The sequence below is a fragment of the Pelophylax lessonae genome (assembly GCF_965119305.1).
Source record: "Pelophylax lessonae genome assembly, chromosome: 10".
In the NCBI taxonomy this organism is placed as follows: Eukaryota; Metazoa; Chordata; class Amphibia; order Anura; family Ranidae; genus Pelophylax; species Pelophylax lessonae.
Genome location: NC_138777.1, coordinates 23,398,715 through 23,405,295, shown reverse-complemented (window position 1 = coordinate 23,405,295; position 6,581 = coordinate 23,398,715). Strand labels below are relative to the sequence as shown.

Below are 6,581 nucleotides of genomic sequence, written 5' to 3'. Positions count from 1 at the left end.
GGTCTTAGACGTCTCTGTTAGGGGGCAGGACCTGCGCCTCATCAATATCTATGGACCGCAGTCAAAATGGGACAGGAAATGCCTCTTCACAAAGATCAAGCCCTTCCTTTTTACATCCCAGCAGGTTGTCTTTGGAGGTGACTTTAACACCATAATTAGGCCTGAAGACAGGAGGGTCTCCATAGACAGGCTGGGTTATGATAGCGTTTTTCTTAGAGATATGGTTAGACAAGCAGGCCTGGTAGATGTGCACATTAAGCACTGCCCTGGCAGCACGGGATTCACGTTTCAGAGAGGGAATAGTCAGAGTAGGATAGATAGGTTTTTTTTAAAGGAGAACTCTGCTTTCTCGGCTCCTGAGTTGAGGGCGGTGGAGTTCTCTGACCACTGTATGCTGTCTGTGACTCTGAATGCCTCGGACACTCCACCCAGGGGAAGGGGTACCTGGAAACTGAATTCGGCTCTCCTGGAAGATGTAGAGGTAAGACAATCCTTTGAGGATTTTTTTCAGGCACAGGTTTCTATTCTGGACTTTTGCAGCAGTAAGTCAGAGTGGTGGGAGCTTGTGAAACAAAGGGCGATTGGACTTTTCAAGGCCATAAGTAAGAAGATGCAGCTTGGTATGTATATTGCCTACCAGCATTTGCGGAGGAAGCTTGATCGTCTTGTCTCGTATGGAGGAGATCCAGGGGAGATCTCGGAGGTAAAGCTTCTTCTTAGGAAGTGTCAATACGACCGGCATGCCTCCTTGGTTCTGGAGAGAGATTATGGGAAATATCACTCGCCTGATCCTTACCAGAACTGTAAGCAAGGCATAGCAGTTAAGACGGTCATAGGTCTGAGGGATAGTACGGGTTCCCTGGTGAAGTCCAGATCAGGGATCCTGGAGATCTTCAGGTCATATTACGCAGACCTTCTGGGAAGAAAGGACCTTAATCGGGACAGGATGGAAAGCTTTCTGGATTCTACTCCAGGATTGGGAAATGATACATTGCCTTTGATGGATTTGACAGAACCAATTTCAGCGGATGAGGTAGTTCGTGCTATAGAGAAGCTGGCTACCAAAAAGTCGCCTGGGCCAGATGGGTTGACAGCTGAATTTTACAAGTGTTTTAAGTCCATTCTGGCTCCCTTTTTAGCGGAGGTTTATAACAGCTGTTTAGAAGAGGGTTCTCTCCCTCCCTCCATGAGGCAATCCGCTGTGATTCTTCTGTCAAAAGGTAAAGACCCCTCAATAATTGAGAACTGGCGCCCCATCAGTCTTCTCAATGTTGATAGAAAGATCTTGGCGAAGATTCTTTTTTGGCGCTTGTCGTCAGTAGCAGGCGATTTGTTGTCCAATCATCAGCACTGCTCGGTCCAGGGCAGAAGTACCTTTTCAGCAATTTTAGCTGTCCGGGAGGCTTTGGAGCGATGCAGGGCTGCTGGATGGAGAAAGTACTTGCTGGCATTGGATCAGGCGAAGGCTTTTGATCGAGTCAATCATGAGTACCTGTATTTGCTACTTGGTAGATACGGCCTGCAGGGGAGGTTTATTGATTGGCTGAAAACATTATATAAAGGGGCTGAGAGCTTCCCACTTGTTAATGGTTGGGTTGGACGGCCTTTTGAGGTTGGCTCTGGTGTGCGCCAGGGGTGTCCTTTGAGCCCCCTGCTATATGTATTCGCAATCGACCCCTTCATAAGAAGGTTAGAGAGTGGATCGTTGTGTGGGGTGCCTTTGGGCATTGCTGGTGTGCCGCCTTTGAAGGTCGTGGCCTATGCCGATGATGTGTCTGTTATTATCTCTGGGATGGAGGAGGCGCAGGAGGTGGTCTCTGTGATAGAGCAGTACACTGAGGCTTCTGGCTCTAAAATCAATCATGAAAAGAGTGAAGTTTTCTGGATGGGTGAGGAGGGTGAAAGCTTCGAACTTCCGGATGCCTTCCCAGAGCCCCAGCAGGAAATTAAAGTGTTGGGCATCAAATTTGGTCCTGGTGACTATGGTCATCGAAATTGGGAAAGCAGGTTGTTGAATGCCAATGCCAAGGTGGCAAGCTGGAAGAAATGGAAACTTTCCTTGAGGGAAAGGGTTGACTTGATTAAAACTTACCTGATCCCAATCTTTTTATATGTCAGCTTTGTCTGTATCTTGCCGGAATCTCTCTATGCAAGGGTGTACAGCTGCTTTTTCCAACTGTTATGGGGAAATAGGCTGAACCTGATCAAACGCAATGTAACTTACCTGTCCAGGCGGGAGGGTGGTCTAGGAATGGTCAACCCTATAGTTTTCTTTTCTCTGCTTTTTTTAAAGTATAATCTTGGTAATATGTTAGCAGAGACCCCGCCGGGATGGGTGGGTATTTTTCAATCTTGGTTTAGGCCTTTTCTGCGATGCTGGGAAGATGGCGGGCCAGTGAAAAGTCTGAGAGTCCGACATGGCAAGCTTCCGGCTTATGTTGCCCCGTGTCTGAAAATACTTAGGCAGTGGCAGGTGACAGTGGGGGATATCAAGTCCCTCCCCAGAAAGCTTCTGGAGAAGAGGATTTTGGGCTCTGCTTTCAGTGTGTTGCTGACCTTAAGGGATTGCCCAGGCCCCGTAATGAGGGAGGGGTTGCGTTTAATTAACTTAGGAAGAATCCCTTTGAAGTTTAGGGATCAAGCCTGGCTCGCTTTCCATGGAAGGCTCTATGTGAGAGGGAACCTGAAGCATCGCCCTGTGGATGATCGGGATTGTCCTAGAGCGGAGTGTGTTGGTAAAGTGGAGTCTATGGACCACTTTTTGCTCCAGTGTCCCTTTAACATAGAGGTGTATAAAAGGGTGGGGAGGGCTCTAGGCATCCCCTTTCTCTATCGCATGAGTTATGCGGAGTGGGTGTACGGGGCATTCCCGACTCGCTGGGATTTTGATTTGGATACACTTTTTCTAGTTAGTATAGTTGTCCGTTACTTCACGTGGAATGCACGGTGCCAGATTACCCTGCGGAAGAAAGTCCTCCCTGTCGAGGTGGTGGTGTACGATATTCTTGGTGAGGTTGGGAAGATTCGGGGTCTTGAGAAGGGCAGGGAGCCTCGAGCGGTCTGGATAAAGGCGTGGAGGAATATCAGACCTGCTTTTGGTGAACTGTCCATCTCTGGGTAAAAAGCTTTTTTCCTATGCTATTTCTTTCACGCCCTTAGCTTTTGTTGGTTAATATCTTCATTTTTGAAGAAGGGCTGCATGCATAATGGGAGTGGTTTTGTTTCTTGACCTCGCAGGTTTGATGTCTGGTGTGGTGGTGTGAGTGTTATTAAGATTATTTTTCCCCGGTACTGATGTGTTTCATGATGTGAGTTTTGTTTTTGCTGTAAAGGCAGTCTTTATTTGAGAGCAGAATTTGCTATGTATTTTTTTTTTTTTTCCCCTTTTCATGTAAATATGTATATATTTATTTATTTATGTATATTGTTTTTATGCTTATTGATTGCAAGACTTTTAATAAACAAAATTGGGAAGAATGTTCCTTACATTGGTGCTCAGTGGAAAGAAGAACCCTAACATAGATAAGTCTATGGGAAGAATTTTCCTTGCATTGGTGCTCAGCTGGAAGAGGGGCCCTAACATAGATGGGCAATAAGAAGAATGCTTTTTACATTAGTGGATAAAGGGAAAAATGTGCTTTACATTGGTTCTCAGTGAGAATAAGCTGGGCTGGAACAAGGAGTGGGCAGCTGTCCTGGGTACTGTGGTATCGTGAAGAGGAGGAGCACCACAAGGAGAATGGGGGGGGGGGATTTGTGTTGGAAGGGGGAATTTGGGGGGCTGCAAGGGGTATATATTTTTCTAGTTTGGGAAATTTTTTTGGGGGGGGGGTGCTAGGAGTGGTGATTTAGGGGGATTTCTGTTGGGGGGGGGGAATTCATGCTAGAAGGGGGGAAAAGATGTGTACTAGGAGGGGAAAATGTAGGGGTAGAGGATTTGTGCTAGAAGCAGTGATTTTTTTTTTTCTTTTTTTGGCGGGTGGGGGGATTTGTCCTGAAAGAGGGCATTCCTGAAAGAGGGCATTTCAGAAGAGGGGGGCAGATTTGTACTAGGGGAGGGGAATTTATGCTTAGAGGGTAAGCTTGCAGATTAATGCTCAATGTTTTTGTGGGGGGGGGGGGGGGGATTTTTGCTGATACATAATGCTCATACATCTTGGAGAGGCCTGGGCTCTAGATGACCTTGACCCGGCACTGGGAAGAAGGACCCTAACACAGATGGTCAATGGGAAGAATAATCCTTACATTGGTGGAATGGGAAGAATGTTCCTTACATTGGTGCTCAGTGGAATTACATTGTTGAGGTCATTATGAAGGCTCTCATTCATGGCATAGCTATTAGTAGTTAGTTACAATTACCAGACTTGTTCTGTAATTAGGATGGATGTGTCACCATTGCCCAGCTTCTCCTGACGCTCATTAAAGCTAAAGAGGAAGCTGTTCAGATGAGTAGTAAAATGTCCTTCAATGTTACAGAAGTATATCTGAAGGTGGCCAACGACTACTAGCTGTTCATAGGTTATATTTAGAGATGGGTACCTTTAGAACTCTTTAATCCAATATGTCTAGATTTTTTTGCCAAACTTTCAGATAACTAAACCCAAAACCAAAAATGTTACACATTGCAGCTTATCAGCTCTTCGCTGCGACAGCTGCATGGTTTTATTTTTCGAAGGAAAGAGCATTTTTCAGAAGTACATAATTAACCAATCTGAAGACAAAAAGTTATCTTTCTTCTGTAACCTACTAATCTATCATTAGCCATACAATGGAGATTTACAAAAGCAGACATACACTATATTATCAAAAGTATTGGGACACCTGCCTTTGCATGCACATAAACTTTAATGGCATCCTAGTCTTAGTCCGTAGGGTTCAATATTGAGTTGGCCCGCCCTTTGCAGCTATAACAGCTTCAACTCTTCTGGGAAGGCCGTCCACAAGGTTTAGGAGTGTGTCTATGGGAATATTTGACCATTCTTCCAGAAGCGCATTTGTGAGGTCAGGCACTACTGTGGACGAAAAGGCCTGGCTCTCAGTCTCTGCTCTAATTCATCCCAAAGATGTTCTATCGGGTTGAGGTCAGGACTCTGTGCAGGCCAGTCAAGTTCCTCCACCCCAAACTCACTCATCCATGTCTTTATGGACCTTGCTTTGTGCACTGGTGAGCACTCATCTTGGAACAGTAGGGATCCATCCCCAAACTGTTCATACAAAGTTGGGAGCATGAAATTGTCCAATGTCTTGGTATGCTGACACCTTCAAATTCCCTACACTGGAACTAAGGGGCAAAGCACAACCCATGAAAAACAACCCCACACCATAATCCCCCCTCCACCAAATGATTTGGTCCAGCGCAGAAAGAAAGGTCCATAAAGACATGGATGAGCTAGTTTTGGGTGGAGGAACTTGACTGGCCTGCAACCCGATCAAACACATTTGGGATGAATTCGAGTGGAGACCGTGAGCCAGACCTTCTTGTCCAACATCAGTGCCTGACCTCACAAATGCGCTTCTGGAAGAATGGTCAAACATTCCCATAGACACACTCCTAAACCTTGTGGACAGCCTTCCCAGAAGAGTTGAAGCTGCTATAGCTACAAAGGGTGGGCCAACTCAATATTGAACCCTACGGACTAAGACTGGGATGCCATTAAAGTTCATGTGTGTGTAAAGGCAGGCGTCCCAATACTTTTAGTAATATAGTGTATAAGCAATCCAGCTTGTGTACCAGCCAAGCCTCCCTTTATAAATACAGTGGAGTAGTGAGCGTAGCCATCCAGGGACAGGAAGTGTGTTATTAACCAGATTACCAGGTGAAATAAAAGAGAAAGAAGCCCGAAAGAACAAAGCTAATACTGCCACATCTAGGGAGTTTTGTTTTTGGGTTTTATATTGTTGGAATTTTAACTGGATCCTTGAATAAATTATAGCTGGACTTTACTAGCTCTTTTTTATCTGCTCTATCTAAAGTCGATCACAAAACTGTCCGATGGTTACAAACTGTTTGGCAGGTAAAGCAATATTGATATACTGTATTCAGGTTAGCTGCCTGTAGTTCTGCTTCAACATTTATCTGGGAAAATATAAAAAGAAAAAACTTACGATTCCAAAGGTCACCTTTGCCGGTCCAATGTGAATATCCAAGTTATCCCCTCGGAAGAGAAGTATGGGGGTTACAGGTACATTCCTCAGGTCTGTATGTATCCTGGAAGTAACAATAAATAAAATAAACACCCTAGGCATGTGCAATGGAACCAATTAAAAAAAAAAGACAATTGCCGCACAATAAGATTATTTAAATTAAGGCAACAGAGGACCAGCCTGCAATTCATACATATGCATCAGCCTCATTTGCATGTAGGCCTCATTAACTGGCTTTAATTGGCGCCATCTTATCCCAAGGACATGGCGTTTCGGCGGCGGTTTAGAGGTAGGGACAGGCCGGGGGCACCGCGCCGGCTTTGTATTACCGCGCGTATACAAGAACACAGGCATAATTGATATTGAAATTTAATGAATCGGTTAATTGCAGAGAGCTTCGTTTACCTCGGAACATTCTGTTATTTTTCTTTTTACAT

The 6,581-nt window shown here is 45.1% G+C and overlaps 1 protein-coding gene across 1 annotated transcript in view; it reads right to left on the bottom strand.

Moving 5' to 3' along the window:
• TSPAN18 (tetraspanin 18) overlaps nt 1-6,124 on the bottom strand; it is a 190,622-nt gene extending 184,498 nt beyond the window's left edge. Inside the window, exon 1 of the mRNA XM_082270311.1 lies at nt 6,106-6,124. The gene's annotated coding sequence lies outside the window, so the exon portion shown is untranslated. The remainder of the gene's footprint in view (nt 1-6,105) is intronic.
• Between the last annotated feature and the right edge of the window lie 457 nt (nt 6,125-6,581).